Here is a 26,455-nt window from a genome sequence, read left to right as displayed (position 1 = left end):
CAGATAGCTCAACAGAGGTCAGGGAAGGGAAACAACACAAAGGAACAGAAAAGAGGGAAATCATATGGGTAAATCTGTTTCTAGGGTCCAATTCTGCACACCCTTACTTGGATGAGTAGTCCCACTCACATGTAATAGTCAATGAGACTCATCTGAGGGTTTGCAGGATTGGGCCTCAGTCCGGGATTCATACAGAAATACTCCTCTGAGGCCAAGGCTGGCTTCTTGCACTGATGTGCGTGCCAGAAAAGTTGCCGACTGAGGAGGGAAAGATTCTGGCTCCCCACAGAAAAGCAGAGGAAGAGCCGCTCTGCAGATACTCCAGGAGTTGGGCCCTAGATGGGCACTGAAAAAGAGAGGCTAGGTTGCATGACTGGCACTTTTAGTGCATCCTTACCCTAACCTCCTCTCCATGCCTTGCAAATTATTCCTTCAGAAATGAGCTGTACATAGGGATCCAGTGTATGGGGACACAGTATGGCCAGCCAGTTAACATGGCTTGTACAGTATTAATATATGTCTGTTTGGGGTGAAAAACCAGAGAGACAGAATTTGGGTTTTAATATCCAGTATCTAGTATTTTATCCATCATATTTTTAACTTCTTTAGAAAGAGTAAAAAAGCCCATTATAATTAAACTTGGTTTTGCTTTGGCAACACAAATATAATTTTACTATGTTTTACATTGGCAATAAAAATATGTATGAAAGACTAGGTGTTGAATGACAATATTCAGTTAGGAGGCAACTGGTTATTACATACGGCTTGCTAATAGTGGCAGTTTTCACCTAGTTTTAATTTTAAAGGGACACCATCAACTTAGTAAAAACTGGAAGTATGTTTTTTAACAAAAAAAAAATCTCTTTTTTGATTCACTTTGTGCATTTGGTAGCACTTGCTGTATAGTCAATTTCACTTCATAGTCAGTAAATCAACTTCCTCTTGTTTGGATGGGTCTTTCAGAAAGTAAGAGAAGGGAGAGAGAGACTTTAAAAAGAATAGGAAAATGTGATTGTAAAACCACAGGAACTGACAGAGGGACTGCAGGTCAGATCTGTACTACCTGAAACTACTATTAACTCAGTTTTGAAACTCTCAGTGTTCCTTTAATTCCCCAGATTATTATATAACATAGACCATATATTTCTTGATGGAACTAAGCCAGCCCTGTTAGAAATGATTGGATTTAATATTTTCATCATCAGATGACAGGAGGAGATGGTGATACATGTCCCCTCTACATGCCATTTCCCACGAGGACTAAAAAAGATCATCATACTTTATTTTATGATCAACGGGTCATTCATTTATATCTGCTTTAAAGCCACAGTAGACCTTTTGCCAATCACTAATAGAAACTAAATAAACACAGCCAAACAGTGTCATCTATCTGTGTAGTGAGTAATTATGAGGGATTCCTCTTTAAATAGATGTTTAAGTAAATATAGAAATATCATTTTACCAATGCGGGCTCAAGAGGAGTTGTTGGAGGAATTACAAAAATGGGACACCTCACTTAAATATGTGCACATCTCAGAGCATATATGAAGGTACATAGTTATTAAGCACATAGCAGAGAGACTCGTACTTTATCTTTTTATGTACTTAAAAAAAAAACCCATCAGCTGATAGGCAGGTTTGGTATATTTTTTTATTTTAGAAGCTTCATTCATAAAAGTTACTCATTAGCGGTTTCCACTATAATGTACAAAAGAATTTATTTTTCAGGAAGGGTGGCGGGGAAATTTTTTATATAGCAAATTACAAGCTTGTGCAATATGAAGTAATGCAGCTGTATGTACTTATTATATCCTGTCTACGCTGGTCATTAATGATCCCATAACACCTTTTTTGCAAGCATAGGGGTGTTACTCTGGGTGTCCTGGCCAAATTCCAACTCAAGGAATTACATTTTGCCTCCCTAAATTCTCCCGGCAATTTCAATAGGATATAGTTTTCTTAATTTCTTTCCCTAAACTGGAGTGTAATACTGCTGTAGGCGGTTAAACAGCTCTTCAGAGGTGGCTGCATTTCAGCAATGCGCGGAGCAATTCTCATCTATCATTTAGCAGTTTGTAGTTAATATTTGTACAGTGCACTAAATCTGTAATGCCCATTATCAGGACTTTTATTATTATTTTTAATAAAACACTTTGGGATCTTTTGAAATGGAAGACTAAATCATATGCAATACGCATATTGTAAACTGTGTTGTGAAAGTTATCTATACCCATATTACCTTCACAGCAATGTCCCCTCTGCCACAACATAAAAGACAAATAAAGACACCAGTAAATCCTGGGTTCTGGTCTCTGCTTTGACACTATGTAATTTTTATGCTAAAATTGTCAAAAGTGTCTACTAATTTTGTGTGCCCAACAGTCAATAGGAAGAATGGGTGATCAGCCACTCTGAAAATCAGGCCCTGAATGTCTCAAGATGGGCACCTAAAATTAGTGAACACTAATGTTAGTGGTGGAAAATGTAGGCCTTAGCCTCTCTGCCTCAGTTTCCCCACCTGTAAAATGGGGATAATAACTGTGATCTATCTTCACCACAGGCGTGGGCTTATTAGCCGATTATTGTAAAGCACTGTATGAGTTCTATTAGTATAATAAGTATTATTGTTATACCCCTCCTCAGAAAGTGCACGGTAAAAGAGAAAATGACCTGGAAGGAGTCAGGGATCAACTATTCTAAGAGGCATATTCTCTTATGTACATGGACTAATTTCTGCATTAAATAAGGGGTTGCTTGATGCTCTGCTCCAACACTCTGGTTTCATGCTGGTGTAACTCCACTGAAGCCAGTGGAGGCACAGAATGACCATAAGGAAATGGAGAATCAGGCTCAGGATGCTTGATGCAGCATCAGTTCTTTTGTACTCTGTAAATCCCGTTGAAGGGGTCACAGGATGCGCTCACAGCACAGGAGCTAATGGTAGCCCAGCAGCAAAGCCGGATATGCTGCCCTTAGTGGAGAGCCCTGGAAGCATGGCCAGGGATCTGCAGGGTTTGAGCATGGTTTTCCAGTATATTCCTGGCTTTTGCACTTTTTCCTATTACTCCTGGGGAAAATTCTGCGGCATTACGCATACGCAGAATTCATGTCCCCTGCAGATTCCCCCACCCCACCCCGGCAGAAAATACATTCTACTGGAGAGAAACTTCAACTCTACCTTTTGCCCACCAGGGGCTGCTGGGGTGCCAGAACAGCGGGCAGCTAGCTCACCTGCTGGAGCAATCAGCTGCAGAGGGAGGAGGAGAGGCTACTTTCTTCACAGCACCCTGCCTGTGGGGCCAGGTGAGAAGGCACAGGATATGCCGGGGAGGGGGCGATGGACAAAGCGGGGCACATGGGGCTGTTGGGGCATCACATAGACCTGCGTTCAGAAGGGCTAGTGTGTGGGGGACAGACAGGGGTGGGGGCACAGGAGCTACTGTGGTGACAGCATTGAGCCAGATGCTGAATGGGAGTGGGGGGTAGAAGGACACATGGGGATATGGGAAGGGGTGGCTGAGTGGCTGTGCAGGGACACATAGGGAGACGGGGGTGCAGGAACAACTGGAGATGAGGTAGATGTACGTGACTGAATGGGTGAGACTCAAAGTCAGCCATCATCTGCATGGGGGAGGCTTCCCAACTCCCTAACAATCCCTTTCCACCTCCCCCCAAAAACTGTTCCATAATTCTCTCACCCCCACCCAACAACCCTCCAAGTTCATTCCCAGGCTCCTGCCCAGTAATTATTTCCCTCTCCCTCAGTTCCTCCATTACCCCTGACTCCCCCAAGCCTTTGCACTGCTTCTGAGGGGTGCAGGAAATACATTTCTGTATAGTAGTTTAAATGAATTCTTACTCAAAGTTCTGTATTAATATGCCTAGTAAGGAATCTGTTTGTCAAAAAACATTTCCTGAATCTTTTTTGTTGTCTGTATTGTTACAGGCATACTTGCTGACAGGTATTTTGAAATAAATTACCAAAATAATTGAAACTGGCATGATTATCTTGTGTTATTTTGACAAATAAAATTTGCAGAATTTTAAAATATTGTGTGCAGAATTTTAAAATTTTTGGTGCAGAATTTCCCCAGGAGTAAGGTCCTATGCAGTGTCCCCTGCCTCTACTGCCAAGTCTTATGGACCAGGAGGGAAGAAGCAGCCAAACATGGGCCTTTTAAGATGCAGCTGCAACCAGGTTGGGAGGGAGGGACCAGAAGTGAGTATTCATTTCATGGGACCCATAGGGAGACATGAACAGGATAGTAACAAGTAGCGGGGGACCTGATCCCACCTGCCTATGCTTTAAGAGCTTCTGGATTCTTGACTAATTTGCACCCTTCCACATGTTTAAAGCAGGAGGAGAACATAAAGGACTATAAGAAAAGGAGGACTTGTGGCACCTTAGAGACTAACAAATTTATTTGAGCATAAACTTTGGATCTTTGCCGTCTTTGGATCACAATATCCAGTGAGCTATGAAGGTGTTATATCCATTTACAGATGGTTACATTGAGGCAGGGGATCTATCTGTGCTATAGTTTAATAGGGATTAAACCAGTAATTTTATAGAAATCTCTCTAAAACCTACAGAATTTCATTTTTTTTTAAATGAGATCCTTTCAAAGGTTTCTTAAAACAAGGATGTTGTTTTCTATGAAATTCTACAAAATTGTCCCCAAAACAACAACAAAACCATGCAGGGAAGTTATTTTCTATGAAACTCTATTCAGAGTAGCAGCCGTGTTAGTCTGTATTCGCAAAAAGAAAAGGAGTACTTGTGGCACCTTAGAGACTAACCAATTTATTTGAGCATAATTTTTCCTGAGCTTCAGCTCACTTCATTGGATGCATTCAGGTATTTTCCACTGTAGCTCAGGAAAGCTTATGCTCTAATAAATTGGTTAGTCTCTAAAGTGCCACAAGTACTCCTTTTCTTTTTATGAAACTCTATGGGAGTTTTCCATAAAGGTAAGATCACTTAGGCCCCAGTTCTGAAAACACTTCAGTTTGTGCTTAATTTTAAACATGTGAATAACTGAAGTCCATGAGACTATACATGTGAGTAAAATTACACACGTTTGCAGGATTGGGCCCTCAGTGAGACAATGACAGAGCTAGGCCTAGGAGCACAGAGCTGGACTACGCCCCGCATATGTCGCATAGGCCCTGGGTCAAATATCTAACTAAACTGTGGATGCGCAGGGGTGAATGTATTTATAAATTAGACTAAGGTGCAAATGACCAAAGCTCTGGAGGGGAGGAATGGCTTCTTCGCCTGTTTCCCCTTCCTGTCTCCTTCTCTTCACCCTTCTCTCTTTCCACTTCCTTATTCACATCCCTTGCCCTTTTCTTTCTTCCCTATTTCTCTGCCTCTTCCCCTCTCATCTGTCTCCCTTTTTCGTGTCGTTCCATCTCTGCCTTTTCATGTCCAGCTCTCCTTAGAACGTATTTCCCCTTCCCTCCATCTCTCCCCCATTCTCTCTCGCTGCCTCTCTCCCCCATTCACTTTTTTCTCTTCCCTTTCCCCACTCACGTTCTTTCCTTCTCTCCCCCACTCACTCTTTTCTCCCCCCACATTCATCTTTTCTCTCGCTCGCCCCTAGTACTCACATTGTCTCTCTCTCCCCCATTCACTCTTTTCTCTCCCCGGGCCCGCGGCGCTTTGCCCTGGGCGGCGCCCTGCCTCCCTCGGCTGAACCTCCTGCTGACTTGCTACCTGCGCCGCCGCCGCCGGCGGGGGCTGGGAGGGGAGCGCAGACGGACGCGGCGCCAGCTGCCGCTGCACCGCGGAGGCCCGGCGGAGCCGGCGGCTGGCGCGGCGCCGCCCCGAACGCCGCTGCCGGGTCCCGCTGCGGGACGCGGCCGGCCCCCGCGCTCGGGGAGCCCTGCCGGGCGGGCGCTGAGCAATCGCCTGGCGGCCGCCGGGCTGGGCACCCGCCGCCTGACTCATGGGTGCCGCTGTGCATGTGGCAAGGCGGGGGCCGGCTGCGTGCGGAGCAGGGAGAGACGGAGCCTCCCCGCAGGGTCACCGCCTCCTGCCGCGCCGCCCGGCAGCCAGGGAATCCCCGCCCCGCCCTGTCTGCGTCCCGGCTCCCAGCCCGGCCGGGCAATCACCCGGCAGGGAGCGCACAGCGCGCACGCACAGCCAGGCCCGGCCGGGGCAGGGACAGACAGAGAGAGACACACCCAGCCTGGCCCCGGCATGGACACGCACACGCACACACACAGCCTGGCCTGGGCATGGACACACACACGCACACACACACACAGAGTCTGGCCCCGGCATGGACACACACACACACACAGAGCCTGGCCCCGGCATGGACACGCACACACACACACACAGCCTGGCCTGGGCATGGACACACACACACACAGAGCCTGGCCCCTGCATGGACACGCACACGCACACACACAGCCTGGCCTGGGCATGGACACACACACGCACACACACACACAGAGTCTGGCCCCGGCATGGACACACACACACACACACAGAGCCTGGCCCCGGCATGGACACACACACGCACACACACAGCCTGGCCTGGGCATGGACACACACACGCACACACACAGCCTGGCCCCGGCATGGACACACACACGCACACACACAGCCTGGCCTGGGCATGGACACACACGCACACACACACACAGAGCCTGGCCCCGGCATGGACACACACACACACAGAGCCTGGCCCCGGCATGGACACACACACGCACACACACAGCCTGGCCTGGGCATGGACACACACACGCACACACACAGCCTGGCCTGGGCATGGACACACACGCACGCACACACACAGAGCCTGGCCCCGGCATGGACACACACACACACAGAGCCTGGCCCCGGCATGGACACACACACACACACACACAGAGCCTGGCTCCGGCATGGACACACACACACACAGAGCCTGGCCCCGGCATGGACACACACACGCACACACAGCCTGGCCTGGGCATGGACACACACACACACAGAGCCTGGCCCCTGCATGGACACACTCACACACACAGCCTGGCCCCGGCATGGACACACACACACACACACACACACACACACACACAGCCTGGCCCCTGCATGGACACGGACACCTAGCCTGGCCCCGGCATGGACACACTCACACACAGAGCCTGGCCCCGGCATGGACACACACACACACACACACAGCCTGGCCCCTGCATGGACACGGACACGGACACCTAGCCTGGCCCCGGCATGGACACACTCACACACACAGCCTGGCCCCGGCATGGACACACTCACACATAGCCTGGCCCGGGGCAGGGACAAACAGACACACCCATCCTCCCTGGAAGATGGTCACAGACAGACACACAACCTGGCTAGAGGATGAACGTACACACACTGCCAGTCCAGCCAGCGGATTGGACAGGCAGAGTGAGAGACACACACACACACACACACACACAGCCCAGTGGGGAAATGGACACACACACAGCATGTCAGGGGACTGGATGGATGGACAGACAGACACATACACCCCCTGCCAGGGAAATGGACTGGCAGACAGACAGCCTAGCCAGGAGGCTGGATAGACAGACATACACAGCCTGGCCGGGGGATGGACAGTCAGACACACACTCAGAGCCTGGCCAGGGAAGGGATTGACAGGCAGACACACACACACCCTGAGCCCTACCAGGAGATGGACAGACAAACACTTAGCCTGGCTGGGGGACAGACAGACAGACACACACAGCCCCAGCACGGAATGGACAGAAAGGCGCGTGTGTGGGTGCCCCCCCCCCCACATACCTGGCCAATGGACAGACACACACATCCCCTGCCCTTCAGGGAAATAAGACACACACGCACCCTGAGCCTGGCCAGGGGATGGACAGACAGACACAGCCTAGCTGGGGGATGGGCAGACACACACACACCCATCCCAGCCAGGGAATGGACAGACATACAGACACACAGCCTGACCAGGGAATGGACAGACACAGCCTTTCTAGTCAGGAAATGGACATCCACCCTCCCAGCCCAATGAGGGAATGGGCGCGCACACACACACTCCCTTCCCAGTCAGGGAATGGGGATACGCATCTATACACACCAAACAGGGAATCGACATACACCCACATCCCAGCCTGGGAATAGGGATACACACGCAATCAAATCCCAGCCCAGGAATAGGGACAGGCACACACATAACCCCGGTCCAGTATGGCAATAAGGACGTACACGCTCCATGCCCATCAGGGAATAGGGACACAGACCAGCCAGGAAATGGCTGCATACACACTTTCTAGTCAGGGAATGGGGACGCACACATAGAGGGAATGTTCAGACACATACTCATCCCAGCCAGGGCATATGCTCTCACAAACACTCTCTCCAGATGGGAGGTGTACAGACACACATGCCAACCAAGAAATGTGCAATCACACACACCTACACATCAGCCTGGGAATAAACACGCCAGCCTGGGAATGCACAAACACTGTTTGTCTTTCTTTGGGATACACACACACACACCAGTCAACACACAGCCACACACAGCTTTACGCCAGTCAAGGCATGTTTTCACATACACACATACGTCCCTTTTCCTTCATATACATTTTTCTGTAGTTTCTAGCCTTGTTTGATCAATATTAGAAATGTTCCCCAACTGGTCCCCCGAACCCAAACATCATCAACATTGGAAAGAAAAATATATCCATGTCCAATTGATTTTACTTTATAAGATGGAACTGAATTGTAGCGCCAGTTTCAGACTCTCCTGGAACTTTGGGTAACTTCATACCCAGATCCAAATTCTCAGACTTGGGCCCATTTCTGTTACATGGATCTGAACCAGAGCATTAGATCTGAACACTCTGATGCTTTGGGACCATTATAAAATTCTGAGAACATGCTGTTTAAACCACCCTGCTACTATAAGGCTTTGTTTAGCTTCTCACACCCTCCCAGGAATTTTTACAAGTAAAATCACTGTGTGTGTTGGGGGGTGCGGGGGTGCGTGGGGAAGAAGCTGCTGTTAGTTCTTCTGCCAAAAAAGGGTGCTCTTAACTTCCAAAAGAGTGGGCAGCAGTTTATTTCCAAAACACCTGATTCTTTTTGTGTACGCGCCCTGTTCAGGCTGAAATTGGACTGACCGGTGTCAGCTGTCACATGGAGCGGGGCAGCAGTGACTGGTAGGCAAGCTCCATTGTACGTGTTGCAATGTGATCTGACCAAATATTTCACCTTTGGGCTCTTGAAAGATGCTCAGAAGTGATGGTGCCACTTCCCAGCCCTGCTGGCATAAACAAGGCTACATCCAAGCAATCACTAAGCTGAAATCCTTGGGGGATCTTGTCAGCAGAGTTCTGCCTGCAGAGCTAGCACTTAAAATGGTCCTGCTGTATAGAAAATACTGGCGTCTTCACCAGCTTCCAAGGCTCCGGAATGGGCCTCCTAGTCTAGCCTTTAAGTAAAAAACAATGGCCAACATGCATATTAAGAACCCATTGCTTTACTAGTCTGCCAGAGTTTTCCTGTTTGTTTGTTTGTTTGTTACTGTGGTGGGGGTGGTGGTATTGTGTCATTCTTTAACTAGTCCTTATTAGAACAACATTAGAATCTTCAAAAAACTTGATGATCCACTGGAAATATATGTGCAGAAAATAAACAGGTAGCCAAATTCCTTCCCTCCCCCACCAAATAATGGGGTGCCTGACACACCAATAAGCACCTGTGTAGACATGATATATGTATATTCTATTGCATACCTGATTTATGGGTTCAGTTATTGCAGCAGCATGTGAAAATTAAGTACTTGCAAGCACAAAGGGCCAGGTGGACATATAACTGGCCATATGTACAGATCAAATATCCTATTTGTGTAATTGTTCACATAAATGAAGCATGCATTTTAATTTGCATAGTTTCATGCATCCATACGCTCCTAGGAATTTGAAACACAGGCGCACAACTTAAGTTCCATTTTTAAAAAATGTATATTAACTGCTTTTTTTAAAATGCCGTTACAATTTTAATAGTCTGTGCCTTTCTCATGGGTTCCAGTGGGACACAGCGTTTGCTGTGTTTTTAAAGGTGAACAGATGAAGAGTTTGCTACAAGTTAAGAACTTGTTAAAATTCCAAGAGGAAAAATGGTCTGTGACTGTTGCTTCAACAGAATGTCATTAGAGCTGCGTTCGAACAAAATTACCTCTCTGATTTTGATCCTGTGAGGTGCCATGTAGCCCCAAAGCATTTTGCAGAGTTGAGCCCAATAATATCTAAGCTGCAGACTTCCCAGCACATCACAAGTACCATAAACAAAAGAAGTGATGATTATAATAAAATAATAATGATAATAAATAATAAATACTTAGCACGTCATGACAATAAGGGTTGAAGTTTTGAATGGAATGGTTCTTTTAAACATCTGTCTATGGTGCCTGTGATATCATTCAGTTTGGCAGGAATTCTGCAGCTCAGATTTCATAAGATCTTGAATAGGTGGTAATTGTCTCACTGTTTCTTTAAATACAGTGTTAATTACATTTTTAAACAATGACTATAAATGTCTTTACGTTTTTTTTTAAAGCGTTCTTGGCATAATGTATAATTTTTTTTCAGCTTTGCAGTTCACCTTTAATTTCCATCACTAGAGAATCAAAGTGGCAGCTTCTGATGTATTTATGTATTTATATTTGATGGATTTTAATTTTTAAAGTGATTTTTTTTCTTGGAAGTTAGATGTGGCGTCTATAATAAAGTCTACTTACAGAGCAGTTTCCCTTCGGCCTTTTGTTTGAATATGTGGATGGATGTAATTTTGTTTTTGGTTTAATTACATGTTCTTTAATTATATCAACAACACAACAAGTAAGGAAAAAAGGTAGAAAATGTGTATGTGATATACTTTGGGGCTCAGGGTCTCTTTGGACCTGAAATCATGCCCATGGTGAAAAAATCATTAATAAAATAGAGACATTATGAATCTAATCCTGCAGTCCATATTTACGGAATATTTCCATTTTCTCTTAAGTAAGGACAGCAAGATTGGCCCCTCTATGCATTAATCATTCAAATCATAATGCATGGCTTTCTCCAGATATGTACTGTGTATGTGAGTTAGGCCAACACTAAGTGCTTATGAAAGAGCCCATCTTTAATTTCCTTTTTACTAGTTATGCATTTTATTTAATTTTTGCAAGTTGGATAATAGAAACAGGATAGTCAGTTTCATTGTAAGCGGGGAATGGTCCCGCTATTGTGAGGAACTTTCCTGGCTTCTGCACTACCCCGGTTAAGTGGGCTAGCAAAAGGATCTGAGTCCTCACTCCCACTTCCTTTACCCAGAGGCCTCCCTTGCCCTTGAGGACTCCCCTTCCACTCTCCTGTCTGGCAGAGTCCTTGCAACCTCGACAAGGCTGAGCCCAGGATTCCTGGGGGGCTCGACCCCCAACCCTCCTGTGGTCACCTAGGACAGGGGCTAGGGTGTCCCCACTCCAGGGTACTCTCTCTGCACTGGGCAGTTCCTTGACCCACTGATCATTTCATACAATTTAAAGCAAATACAAGTTGTTTAATTAACAGTTAATTTTAAAAAAGAATAAGGAAAAATGTGAAAGGTTAAAGGAAAACACATCACCCTGCTTTGTGGCAGGGAACATTACACGGTGTCTCTGGACGTCAGGGCACTTCATAGTCTGTTCCTTGTAGGTCCCAGGTCTCCTTCTCAGGCCCTGGCTGTGCTGCAGGGCTGCTGCGGGTTGGACACTTGCAATGGGGGTGGCCATACACCTTTGGGCTTTGGGTTGTGGGACCCTTCTTCCCAGCCCCCTGTCGGGTTAAGATCCCTCTCCCAGTCTGGCCTGCAAGGACGCTTGGCTGGGGGTGTCTTTCTGCGCTGGGTTCTTCACCCAGGGTCCCCCCTTGGTTGGCCCCAGTTGCTCACCACACCTGGCTCTGTGGCTGAAGCTCTGCTCCCAACACAGGATCTGCTCTCCCTGGGCTGTTTCTGTGACTGCTCCCAACTGTGACTTGCTTCCTGGGCTCCTTCTCTGGTCCCACTGGATCTGGCACGGCTCTGCTCCCCAGCTCAGCTTTGGCCCCTGCTTTATCCTTAGCTCTGCCCCCTTCTGTCTGCCCTAGGCAATTCCAGCTCACACGGTGGACAGGACCCCCCTGGCCTCCTGACTCCCTGATTAGCCTGCCTGCCCTGTCATTCAGGCTGACCTGGAGCATTGGCCTCTCCCCATTGTTCCTGGGGACTGTCATTCTCAGGGTCCTGATTTCCCATCGACCCTTCCCCCTTTTAGTACTGGGAGATAGCCAACCAAAACACCCCCACTGAATGTTAGTAAGGGGGCAACAGTCCCCTTACATCATGTTTGTTTACAGGACCCGGTCTGGCATTTCTTGTCCACCTAAAACTCCAGTTGATTTAAGCTTCAATCAGTGGAGATTTCTGATACTATGTTGTCTACATCACAGAGGTCTGCTGGCATAGCTGCGTGGACAGAAGTCCCTGTTATAGATGCAGCTATACTGGCAAAGTTGTGGAATAGCTTGCTTCTCTCATTGGGGGAAGTTGTTACACTGAAACAAAGCACAGTTCTCCTGGTATAATTCTGTCCACATTAAGATCATTTTACTGGTATAGTATATGGCAGTGGTTCTCAACCTATCTACCATTGTGGGCCGCATATTCAGCTCTCTATTTGTTATGTGGGCTGCGTCCACCGCAATATATATACTATCTGTATGGCCCTGAGGATGTCACATGGGTTGCAGCTGTGAGGTGATTAGGCTGAGGGTTGAGAAACGCTGGTGTAGGGTATTCCCATATCGGTAAAGTGCTGCTCATATACTCATAAACTGTAAATGAATTTTCTGTCAATTTCACTGTCAAATTCTCATGGGATATTTTCCACTCAAATATTGTGGGACTGTTAAATTCCAAGTGGGCTATTTTCATCATAATTAAGCTACCTGGAAGCTTTTCCTGGAAACATTTCTATTGGACTTAGGGTTTGTAAAACCTACATGTAGGACAAATGAGACCTGTCTATGCCTCTTTAGTACATTATGGATGAATACACCTGCAAAAAAACCACCCCAAAACAACAACCACCACCCACGAAAAACTGGTGAAAATTAATTACTGTGATGGGCAGAATTTTGTTTGTCAAAATCATACCAGGCCTACACCAGGCATTTTTGCTGGTCAGCTAGGGGGTGTGATAATGTTCAGGCCTACGCAATATGGATAAATGTTCAACAATTTTTTTTTATTTTAAACTCAAAAGTAATTTGTAATTACTTGAGGACAAGAAATTCAGGTGTGATTTAAAAAAAAATTATTTGCGTTACTATAAGTTAAACGTTTTACATGTTTAATTTTAATTGATTAAAAAGCATGCTCCTGGCATCAGATCTCACATGCCAAATTTCAGTCGCAGTGGTTCTCAAACTTTTTGTACTGGTGAGCCCTTTCACACAGCAAGCCTCTGTGTGTGACCCCCCTTATAAATTAAAAATCGGGATTTATCATTTAATTTAATTTTAATTTAATTTAACTGCGGCTCCAGCTGTCAGCCCCGCTGACCCCCAGTTTGAGAACCCCTGGTGTAGAGGAAATTTCTGAGTCAGATTAGGAGATAGCAGTGGTGATGCTGGGCAGTCCTACACTAACATAGGAATTCTTTTAGGGGAACAGACAAGCAGTCCATACAGCACTTGATCCCGCCATCTTTACTCAGGCTAAACTCCCCAGTCAGTGGGAATTTTGCCTGAGAAAGGACTGCGGTCAGACTCCTAGTTCGATATCTCACGTCCAACAATGACTAATGCTTTGTGTTTCAGAGGAAGAGAAATGCGCTCCATAATACATCTGGCTATGCCACTGCAATAAATATACGAAAGACATGTAAATAATGTTAAGGTTATGACCTATAGTGTTAAAAGGAAGGAACTCCAAAGCTATAACCATACCTGCCAACAATAGGAAATGGAGAAGACTGAGATTTTCCTCTTGCCTGCATGACATTCTCCCATCCCCTCTCCAGTTGTTTCTCTCTGCCAGTGGGGGTGGGGTGGGGCGGAATGCCAAAGTCATTTTTAACAAGGAAATTGAAATCTCCACCAGACAGTGGTGGAACACAGTAACTCTCTTCTTTCTGGCCAACTTGAATGTGCTCCATCTCTCAGCTCCTCCATCCAGCATCACTCAGTGCTGTGCTGCCATTTAAGGTCCTGAGATTTTGGAGCCCTACCTAAGGAGCTAAGAAATCCCCCGAAAGCCTGAGACTCATGCCAAAAATCTTGAGATTAGCCAGCAAGGCTTATGACTGAAGCACTGTACTTACTTCATTGACACTCCACCCTGTACTTGTCCCTTTGGGCATAGGTGTTGCAGCATGATGTTTCATACTAGGAGGTCTAGTTTCCAAAAGGCAGCATTCATGTTGGGTCTGTATTCTGACTTCTCCTGGAGCATCCTGCCCAATCTCCATGGTGCTGCGAGCACAAGGTACTTCTGTCAGTGCTGTGTAAGTCATATGAACAGGGAGAAGGTGCTTTGGGACCACAGACAGATCAGGGGGTTTGTGTGAGAACAGAAAGATCACATTCCTCCACTTCTAAGCCTTATCCTTGACGCTAGACGTTTTGGGTGAATAAGCAGAGGGGTATGACACTGGCAAATTTTGATGTCCAAAATGGCAGAGTTTTCAGATATACACATTACCCGAAGACTGGATCTGGCCCAGAATTTTCCAAAATATGACTACTAGTTAGAAAACGTAGAAAGGGCACTTGGCAAATGTAATAATTTTTTTAAATGGTTTTGACTTACACAATTGTAAAAATAATTCTGAAAATGAGAACCCTCTATGTTTTTCAAACTTGTGTAGCTTAAAAAATGCCCACAGAATTTTTAAATTTTCTGTTCACTTAAAAATCTCTCTTGTTGCAAGCTCTCACAACAAGAGCAGCTTGAAAACATACATTTATGGACTGATTATAAGGTCTGAAATATAGTGAATGTAATAATAAAATGTGCAGGGTAGATAATGTGACACCATTATTGCACCAAAAATGCCAGTGTATAATTCTTTTCCATTAAGAATACATACTATACATTTAAATAGCACCTTCCATCCTAGAGGCTTGCACAGAGCCTCACAAACTATATACATACACATTCAGAAATGCAGCCATCTCTGGGTTGGCTCCCCTCAAGAAGGAACCTGAAATTGTACAGATTATAACATGTTTCTTGGTCCAGCAAAAGGGATCACACTCTTTTTTTACTCTGAATCAGATCTTCCATTTGCCTCCATTTTCTGATTCTCTTCTTTGTACTTGACTTTAAACTCTTTCTTCTCCCTCATCTTCTGCCTCCCAATCTACCTACCACCATCTCCCACAATATCGTCTGTGTGCCCCACTCCCTCGATTCTGCCTCTGCTGAAATCCTCTTCTGCGCTGTTGTTGTTTCTCAACCTGATTAACCTAAATCCCTTTTCTTTGACCTTCCTAATCTCCAGCTCCATAGACACCATGGGCCAAATTCAAGGTGAGATGTGCTTGCTTCCTCCAGGGCTGAATATGGCCTCCACAGGGATGCCAGCACAGATTGCTTGTTAGTGCTGTGTGAGTAATATGGGCAGGGAGAAGATGCAGTAGTGTCACAGATAGATCAGGAGGTCTGTGTAAAAACCGAAAGACAATATCCCTTGATGACTTCAGTCCTCCTATTCAAATGAACAAAGAAATATAATCATATCATCCCATCTTGAGATAATTCCACTGGCTCCTCATTTAGGTCAGGATCACTATAAAAATGTCCTCCTTGTTATTAAAACCCTCCATGCCCCAGGCTACATAATAGATATTCAGAGATGATGAGGCCAGAAGGAACCACTGTGATCATTGTCCGACCTCCTATATAACAGAAGTCATAGGACTTCCTTGAATTAATTCCTGTTTAAACTACAGTATATGTTTTAGAAAAACAGACAATCTTGATTTAAAAATTACCTGTGGTGGAGAATCCACCACATCCCTGTGCAAGTTGTTCCAATGATGAATTACGCTCTGTTAAAAGTTTGCGCTTTATTTCCAGGCTGAGGCTTGTTCTGCAATACCAACTTATGACAGTATAACTACATTGCTCAGGGGTGTGGATTTTCCTGAGCGATGTAGTTATACTGACCTAACTCCTGGTGTAGACAGTGTTATGTCGATGGCAGGCTTTCTCCCGTCAACATAGCTACCTCCTCTCCGGAAGGTGGAGTATCTACACCAATGGCCAAAGCCCTCCCATCAGCATAGATAGCATCTTCACTAACTGCTAGAGCAGCTCAGCTGAGTGGATACAGCTGCAGCGCTGTAAGACCATATCTTCTGCACTACAAAATTATGTCGACCTAACTTACGTTGGCATATAGCCACCGCAGATATGAAATCACACGTGTGTGTGCACACTTGGCTTCTTCTGTCAGCGGAGCGTGTCCTCACCAGGAGCCCTTGTATCGACTGTATTGTCAGCATGAGGAATTGTGGGATGGCTCCTGAAAGCCAGTAACAGTCAGTGTAAGCACAGCAGCTTCTACACTGACACTGAGTTGACTTAATTACGTTGACCTTGACTTTATGCTGCTCGGGGAGATGGTGTTACTAAATCGTCGTAGAGAGGCACTTACATTGGCCGAAGCCAAATTTAAATGAAGACTCTTCCAGAGCTAGGTTGACACAAGGCAGCTTACGTTGACCTAACTGTGTAGTGTAGCCCAGGCATAAGTGTAGACAAGCTCTGAATTTGTCAAGCTTCAACTTCCAACCACTGAATATTGTTCTACCTTTGTCCAATAGACTAAAGAGCACATTTTCAAATTTCTGTTCCTTTTGTAGGGATTTACAGATTGTGATCAAGTCATCCTTTACCCTTCTTTTTGTTAAACTAACCAGATTGTTTGAGCTCCTTGAGTCTAGCACCACAAGGCAATTGTTCTTGTGGCTCTTCTCTGAACCCTCTCCAGTCTATCAATATCCATCTAGAAACTTCTCTCTCTCTCTCTTTCTTTGCACCTTTCCCAACCTCCTCCACTCATCTAGACCTGGCCTTTTCTCTATCTCTTCTTGCCATTGTTGGTACAAGAGCAGCACCTGTCACCTGGAACTACCCTCTGGTGTATCTCTGCATCAGTGACTACCCATCTAATCTGAAAACGGGTATGGAGCAAAATTCTTCTCTGAAGTTGCATTCCAGTTGATGTACATGAGGGAAGAATTTAGACTATCTATTTATCAGAGATAATATCTTTTATTGGACCAACTTCTGTTGGTGAAAGAGAGAATATTTCAAGCTTACACAGAGTTCTTCTTCAGGTTTATCAACAGAAGTTGGCCCAATAAAAGACGTTACTTCACCCACCTTGTCTCTAATATCTTGGGACCAACACGGCTACAACAACACTGCAAATATCTATTCTTCTATCAGTCCTCTCTGGTATCAGCACATCAACTCTCTCTTCTGTCTGTCCCTCTTCATTTCTCTCTCTCCGTGCTATCATTTGCTATTTAATTTTTGTAAGTGTTTTGGAATACATTTTGCATGAAAGGCTCTCTACTAAATACAGTTGTCCTTTACCTTGTAAGCAGGGATCAACGTTGGGAATAAAAGGGTGGTGGAACTCTCTTCATTCTGCTTTGGGCAGGCTCTCCCATTCTGCTTTTGCCATGGAGGCTGTTGCTGCACGAGCTCTTTCTCTTTCCCTTGGTGAATAGCTCATGCCTTCTCTGTCCCTTAGCTGTGCTGCTGGCCTACACACAGTTTTTGTGTTTAGTACAACCTCCTAGTTGTGTGCACAGCTATACCAGTATAAAGGTACTTATATTGGTATGGCTAACTCCCGTAGATTTAAATTAAGCACATTAAGGTGAATAGCTGTATAGATATAAGTACTTTTATACCCATCTACCTGTATCCACACTGGGGGACTGTACTGCTTTAACCATTTATCTGGTTCTACACTGATTTAGTGAAAGCAGTACAAAAACTGTGTAGACAAACCTGAAGAAGGTCCCTAAAGGACTTAAGCATGTGTTTGACTTTAAACATATGCTTAAATGCTGTGCTGGATTGGAGGCTAGGAGCTCTAGGATAAAATTAGAATCAATGAGATTAAATTAAGGAAAGGAAAATTTACCCTGGCCAGGAGGAGCAGGGGGGAGCAATCAGAAAAAAATATCCCAGGTGGTATGAGGTATAGCACGATGAGGTATAGCACGATGTAGAATAGTCTCACAAGTGAAACTGTCACTTGGGCCAATTGCAGCTAGACTGGACAAAATACTGGCAAATGTGCTGTATGGGATAGGTTTGTATTTGTCTGAGTGGATGGATAAAGTGTCCTAATAGGCCTTTTCCATCTCTAACTTCTGTGGTGTCCAATCACACTGGATAAGTACTTTAGCTCAAAATGCAAAGCCCCCAACTAGTTTCCAGCATCAACATTTAAATTATCATATTAGCCTACAGATTTAACACCCAGTGAGGGCAGGTTCACACTTCTCTTATAAAAAGAAAAGGAGTACTTGTGGCACCTTAGAGACCAACAAATTTATTTGAGCATAAGCTTTCATGAGCTACAGCTCACTTCATCGGATGCATTCAGTGGAATCCGATGAAGTGAGCTGTAGCTCACGAAAGCTTATGCTCAAATAAATTTGTTAGTCTCTAAGGTGTCTCAAGTCCTCCTTTTCTTTTTGCAAATACAGACTAACAAGGCTGCTACTCTGAAACTTCTCTTATACCTATTGTTTGTCTTTCTTGCAGCCTAAGGAAGACAACTTTGCATCAAGTCACATTCAGAAGTTTTCTTTGCAGCCATAAGGTCTATTTGCTATTTAAATGAGAGCTTCAAAGACTGAGGAGTAACCAGAAAAGTGCCAAAAATGGCATTCTAGCCCACCCAAGTTCACTCTGAACCTTGCTTGCAAGCTCCTGAAAATAAAAGTTTATAACAGTAGCAAAGGACACAAGCTTAACTACTGTTAATCTGCATGGAGTGCCACTAGAGTACATGAAATCTCCATCATTTTCCTTCTTGCTGTCCTCTCATCAGACAGACTTGTTCCTGCCTAAATATTGTTAATTATTTGTAAATATTATCACCAAGAGCTATTCCCAAAAGAGAAAAAATAACACATATTTGTTATCGATCCAATCCTAGCCCAGAAAGTGCATGAAGAGGGATCATCTTTGTATATGTCTGGTAATGATGTCAGGAAAAGATTTTACTTCCTCATTTTATCTTTTGTGTGTGTGTCTTTGCTGCGTCTCACACCCTGGTGCTGTTAGAAAAGTAATTAGGTTAATAGTGCCCTGGCTCCAACTGTCTGTCAAATGCTGAATTGCAATGCAAATTAACTCCAGTTTATCACTCACCTTTAACTTTTCAAAGACAATTGGGTAACAGAAAGGTCTTCAGAAACCTCCAGATGAATGGTGTCTGGAAAAAAGGGTACAGTTTTTAATTGTATTTGATTTCACTTGCATTATCAAATGTATGTATCCCTATTCTTGATGATGGATTTAATTCATATGTTCAAATGACTTTTTCTTCCTCTTGTTAAAAAAAAAATCAAGTTGGGACAGCAGATTAAAACTCACCTACGATTACATAGTTGAGAAATTTTTGTCTGTTTGTTAGGCCAAACCCAGTTTATTTAATTCAGACAAACAGGCCCTTTAAAGTCCATGGGATAAATTTATCTCATTCCCTGGTGTTACATCACAACTGAAAAAAGAAAAGGAGTACTTGTGGCACCTTAGAGACTAACCAATTTATTTGAGCATGAGCTTTCGTGGGCTCACGAAAGCTCATGCTCAAATAAATTGGTTAGTCTCTAAGGTGCCACAAGTACTCCTTTTCTTTTTGCGAATACAGACTAACACGGCTGTTACTCTGAAACCTGTCATCACAACTGAGTTTCACATGATGGGGCCACTCCCAAGAGTAAATTGAGCAGACAGACTAATGACCCCCACTACTACCATTATCTGAATGACACTTGTCATTTCCCCTGTATTTCAACATGTGTTTTCTTGCTTCCTGATTACCCATCTTGCAGAAGAGGAGATATTTGGTTCACATCTACTTGCCAATGAACAAATACAATAAAACCTGGGCATAGTCGATATTAACATATACTGTGGCTTTCATGGGCCTATTTGTGTGATTTAAATAAACTGGTTTGGCCTAACAAATCAGATTTCATACAGTAACCATTCCAAAAAAAGAGAACACATACTTTTTTTATTCCTTCCATTTTAGACACGTGTCCACTTCCATAAGGACTCATAAATCTAGGTTTCAAGAAAAATAAAACATAGAACTAATGATTGGAAGAGGTATAATATAGGGGGGAGGGGGAATGCTGTTTTTAAGATAAATAGTGAGAAAATTAAGTTAAAAAACACAGAATATTTGCAAATTTTAACAGGTTATGGATTTAAAATTTTTCTTTGTGACATTTAATTAAGCTATACAGGGATAATTAAATGGTCAATTTGTTCCAAATAGTAGAATAATTTTCACCTGCAGAGCTCAAGGTACTTTATAAAGGAGGACAAATATTTGTATCCCCATTTCACAGATGGGGAAATTGAGATACAGAAAAGTTGAGGTTCCTACTGAAGCTAGCAGCAAAATGATTTGTCCTAGGTCACATAGTGAATCAGTAGCAGAGCCGGAAGAAGTACCCAAGTCACCTGAGTTCCAGTCTTGTGCTCTGTCCATCAGACCACACTGTCCTGGCATGGCATATTGCTAGTTACTATTCTTGTCACTGTGATTTGTATATATAGTAATCTCTGGATTACTATCACCAAAGTAACTAATAATGCAAACATAAGTCATAATAGAAAATGTGATGATTACAAAGGAAAGATTATACACCTTATTCACTGTGAACAAATTATTTGAATCCGCCTCATTTATAATAGTTTGGGCAGCTTTTGACATAAAAGAAGAGTGTAATGCTTGTGGTAACAGGTGTGTCTAATCTAATCTGGTCTATCAATAACACCAGAAGAGAGGCCAAGTATCTCTTTTTCAGGTTATCATAGGGACGATCAGCGAGTTATCTCAAGTGCCTAAACACAAATGCAAGAAGCCTGGGAAACAAGCAGGGAGAACTGGAAGTCCTGGCACAGTCAAGGAATTATGATGTGATTGGAATAACAGACACTTGGTGGGATAACTCTCATGGATGGATATAAACTGTTCAGGAAGGACAGGCAGGGCAGAAAAGGTGGGTGAGTAGCATTGTATGTAAGGGAGCAGTATGATTGCTCAGAGCTCAAGTATGAAACTGCAGAAAAACCTGAGAGTCTCTGGATTAAGTTTAGAAGCGTGAGCAACAAGGGTGATGTCGTGGTGGGAGTCTGCTATAGACCACCAGACCAGAGGGATGAGGTGGACAAGGCTTTCTTCCGGCAACTCACGGAAGTTACTAGATCGCAAGCCCTGGTTCTCATGGGAGACTTCAATCACCCTGATATCTTCTGGGAGAGCAATACAGTGGTGCACAGACAATCCAGGAAGTTTTTGGAAGTAGGGGACAATTTCCTGGTGCAAGTGCTGGAGGAACCAACTAGGGGCAGAGCTCTTCTTGACCTGCTGCTCACAAACCAGGAAGAATTAGTAGGGGAAGCAAAAGTGGATGGGAACCTGGGAGGCAGTGACCATGAGATGGCTGAGTTCAGGATCCTGACACAGGGAAGAAAGGAGAGCAGCAGAATATGGACCCTGGACTTCAGGAAAGCAGACTTTGACTCCCTCAGGGAACTGATGGGCAGGATCCCCTGGGAGAATAACATGAGGGGGAAAGGAGTCCAGGAGAGCTGGCTGAATTTTAAAGAACCCTTATTGAGGTTACAGGGACAAACCATCCTGATGTGTAGAAAGAATAGTAAATATGGCAGGCGACCAGCTTGGCTTAACAGTGAAATCCTTGCTGATCTTAAACACAGAAAAGAAGCTTACAAGAAGTGGAAGATTGGACAAATGACCAGGGAAGAGTATAAAAATATTGCTCGGGCATGCAGGAGTGAAATCAGGAAGGCCAAATCACACTTGGAGTTGCAGCTAGCAAGAGATGTTAAGAGTAACAAGAAGGGTTTCTTCAGGTATGTTAGCAACAAGAAGAAAGTCAAGGAAAGTGTGGGCCCCTTACTGAATGAGGAAGGCAACCTAGTGACAGAGGATGTGGAAAAAGCTAACGTACTCAATGCTTTTTTTGCCTCTGTCTTCACGAACAAGGTCAGCTCCCAGACTGCTGCACTGGATAGCACAGCATGGGGAGGAGGTGACCAGCCCTCTGTTGAGAAAGAAGTGGTTCGGGACTATTTAGAAAAGCTGGATGAGCACAAGTTCATGGGGCCGGATGAGCTGCATCCGAGAGTGCTAAAGGAGTTGGCGGGTGTCATTGCAGAGCCATTGGCCATTATCTTTGAAAACTCATGGCGATCGGGGGAAGTCCCGGACGACTGAAAAAAGGCTAATGTAGTGCCCACCTTTAAAAAAGGGAAGAAGGAGGATCCTGGGAACTACAGGCCAGTCAGCCTCACCTCAGTCCCTGGAAAAATCATGGAGCAGGTCCTCAAGGAATCAATTCTGAAACACTTCGAGGAGAGGAAAGTGATCAGGAACAGTCAGCATGGATTCACCAAGGGAAAGTCATTCCTGACTAATCTAATTGCCTTCTATGACTAGATAACTGCCTCTGTGGATGAGGGGAAAGCAGTGGACGTGTTGTTCCCTGACTTTAGCAAAGCTTTTGACACGGTCTCCCACAGTATTCTTGCCAGCAAGTTAAAGAAGTATGGGCTGGATGAATGGACTATAAGGTGGATAGAAATCTGGCTAGATTGTCGGGCTCAACAGGTAGTGATCAATGACTCCATGTCTAGTTGGCAGCCGGTATCAAGTGGAGTGCCCCTAGGGTCGGTCCTCAGGCCGGTTTTGTTCAATATCTTCATTAATGATCTGGAGGATGGTGTGGATTGCACCCTCAGCAAGTTTGCAGATGACACTAAGCTGGGAAGAGAGGTAGATATGCTGGAGGGTAGGGATAGGATACAGAGGGACCTAGACAAATTAGAGGATTTGGCCAAAAGAAATCTGATGAGGTTCAACAAGAACAAGTGCAGAGTCCTGCACTTAGGACAGAAGAATCCCATGCACCGCTACAGACTAGGGACTGAATGGCTAGGCAGCAGTTCTGCAGAAAAGGACCTAGGGGTTACAGTGGACAAGAAGCTGGATTTGAGTCAACAGTGTGCTGTCGTTGCCAAGAAGGCCAATGGCATTTTGGGCTGTATAAGTAGGGGCATTGCCAGCAGATCGAGGGATGTGATCGTTCCCCTCTATTCGACATTGGTGAGGCCTCATCTGGAGTACTGTGTCCAGTTTTGGGCCCCACACTACAACAAGGATGTGGACAAATTGGAAAGAGTCCAGCAGAGGGCAACAAAAATGATTAGAGGACTGGAACACATGACTTATGAGGAGAGGCTGAGGGAACTGGGATTGTTTAGTCTGCGGAAGAGAAGAATGAGGGGGGATTTGATAGCTACTTTCAACTACCTGAAAGGGGGTTCCAAAGAGGATGGATCTAGACTGTTCTCAGTGATAGCAGATGACAGAATGAGGAGTAATGGTCTCAAATTGCGATGGGGGAGGTTTAGGTTGGATATTAGGAAAAAAACTAGGAGGGTGGTGAAGCACTGGAATGTGTTACCTAGGGAGGTGGTGGAATCTCCTTCCTTAGATATTTTTAAGGTCAGGCTTGACAAAGCCGTGGCTGGGATGATTTAGTTGGGGATTGGTCCTGCTTTGAGCAGGGGGTTGGACTAGATGACCTCCTGAGGTCCCTTCCAACCCTGATATTCTATGATTCTATGATTCTACCACAGTGAAAAGGTTTTGAGATTCTATTCATTGCTATAATAAAAAGAGGAGACCTTAAAAAATAAGGTCACCTCTGAGGCTTGTGAAAGAGATATTAAAAGAAAGAAATGTAATTTATTTTCAATTTTTCAAGTCTCCAAAGTGATCATTAAAAAAAAAAGATTGCACTGTATTAGAGCATCAGCAAACTGAAAAGCTGTCGCCCTTGCCCTGGCCATTAATCCTTTGTTACTTTAAGGTTAGATTACTGGCATGCACTCGCCAAGGGGCTGCATCTTTCAGAAACTGCAGAGTGTAGTGGCCCAGTTGTTAAGCAAGTTTACATTTATACCTGGAATATAGTAGTAGTCGCATTTATGTATTTATTTGTATTCCTGTAGCACCTGGGAGCCCTAGTCATGGAACCCGCTGGGCTCTGTAGAAACACAGAACATAAAGACAGTCTGTGTGAGCTCCGGGTGAAATTTCTGATGTCTAGCCTCCATTACCTCCCCCATTACCTCCCCCATAAAGCCCTAGATCAGCCTTGATAAATTCTTCACCCACATACCCTGAGCAAATAAAAAATGGGCAAATAAAATACTTTTTATTATCACCAATCATATGGATAAAGAATAGGTGAGTAGATTTTATTCCCAGGATGGTATGTTTTCCCTAAAATTTTGCAAGCCAGCCCTAAAGATCTGGCTTCTAACTACCATAGGCCTTGATCTGTCAATAACACAAACAACTTTTATGCACGTGAGTAGTTAGTATTGAGTCCTGACATGTGTATTTGCAGGATAGGGCCTACATTTGATCTTGCATTCCTTGTGCATCCAAAGCACCTGGAGAAGTCAATTCCAGGAATTCAGTGCATCTACAGTATGTACATTCTAGGACTTTTTAGAATAATAACTCTTGGGCTGTCTGTGTTTTATGGGTTTTGTCTTGTTTATTTCACTGCAATTACTTTGGAATTAAGTTTGTTTATGGCAGCTAGTGTTTGGAGCATGTGATTTTGAAAACTTGGTTCTATTTCCAACTCTGTAACTGACTTACTGTATGACCTTAAGCAACCAACTTGTTGGTCTTGGTCTGGACTCAGACAACACTTATGCATATGAATAATCCCATTAAATCCAAAGGACTACTTACCTGTGTCAGTATGTGCAGGATTGTCATTCTCAGGATTAAAGCACAGCACATACACATACAAGTCACTTAACTACTGTATCTCAGTTTACCCCTCTGCAAAACTGGCATAGAATCACAGAATCATAAAATATCAGGGTTGGACGGGACCTCAGGAGGTCATCTAGTCCAACCTCCTGCTCAAAGCAGGACCAATCCCCAACTAAATTATCCCAGCCAGGGCTTTGTCAAGCCTGACCTTAAAAATATCTAAGGAAGGAGATTCCACCACCTCCCTAGGTAACGCATTCCAGTGTTTCATAATAATGCTGACTTCACAGGGATGCTCAAAGGCTTAATTTAGTACAAATGTAAGGTCCTCTGAAGCATGGCACTAAAAATGCAAAGTGTTGTTATGATATTTTATTAATATCTGTGTCTGATTTTCCTCCCCTTTAAGAAAGGGGTAATAACACTTACCCACCATTGGCCTCTGATGACAAGTGCTATGCAAGTGCCAAGTGTTTTTTATTACATTGTACATAATGTCTTTGGCTATACAAATTAACTTTAACCGTTGGTTTCATTCATAGATTTTTTTTTTTTAATATTTGCAATTTAGTTCTTTATTTTACACAACCATGGTCTTAGGCCTCCATCCTGCAGTCAGATACGGGGCCTCTGGACAGTCACAAGGATCGACACTGAACAATCTGATTCCAGGATTTAGGTCTGACTTTTTCTGGGTATTTTTCCAAACCCCCATTTATTACCCAACTGAAATGCATCTTTTATGCAAGAACCTCTTGTATTCATGGTGCATTTTCTTTATGAAGGGCCCAACTCCCTGCTCCACCTGCACCCTACTCAAAACAAATCTGCCACCCACTTCAATGCAAAAAGGAGCCACAAATAACAGGAATAATCTAGCATTCAGAAAAACAACAAATGTCAAGAATGAGACGGCAAACTCTTTTTGAACGTGAATGCCAACCATGTCAACACCCCCCCCACAAAAAAAAAATTCTATGGGCCTACCCTTAACAGCAGCATCGCCTACGAGGCTACCCCTAACAGCAGCATCTCACTGATAAATATCCTCCCGAGTTAACCTGCAGGAGCAATGACTTCCTTGGGGCACTGTACCTTGATCGTGGTTTTTTTTTTTGTAAAGATCACTGATGTCTTGGTTGAATGGGAGGTGCATTCGCTACACTGCCCCGGCCCGCTCGCCTCCTCTCTCGCAAGACTTCAGAAATTAAAAAAAGCAAAGAAAAGCAAAGGAAAGAAAGAAGCTTTTAGAAACCCGAGCTGCTGTTTGCGCAACACAATCACTTTTTTTTTTTTTTAAAGCGACTGGGTGTCTAGACGCCCACGTGATTGGG

At 44.3% G+C, this 26,455-nt stretch overlaps 1 long non-coding RNA gene across 1 annotated transcript; it reads right to left on the bottom strand.

Moving 5' to 3' along the window:
• Positions 1-11,536: 11,536 nt before the first annotated feature.
• Positions 11,537-26,388, bottom strand: LOC125637270 (uncharacterized). Its single transcript, XR_007356884.2, has 3 exons — positions 26,217-26,388; positions 19,430-19,493; positions 11,537-15,731 (listed from the first exon to the last, which is right to left on the bottom strand). It is a non-coding gene; the product is annotated as an uncharacterized LOC125637270 (long non-coding RNA).
• Positions 26,389-26,455: the final 67 nt, after the last annotated feature.

The sequence above is a fragment of the Caretta caretta genome, chromosome 5, assembly GCF_965140235.1.
Source record: "Caretta caretta isolate rCarCar2 chromosome 5, rCarCar1.hap1, whole genome shotgun sequence".
NCBI classification, from domain to species: domain Eukaryota; kingdom Metazoa; phylum Chordata; order Testudines; family Cheloniidae; genus Caretta; species Caretta caretta.
The sequence above is the reverse complement of the archived record's forward strand: the minus strand, read 5'-3'. Positions and strand labels throughout refer to the sequence as shown.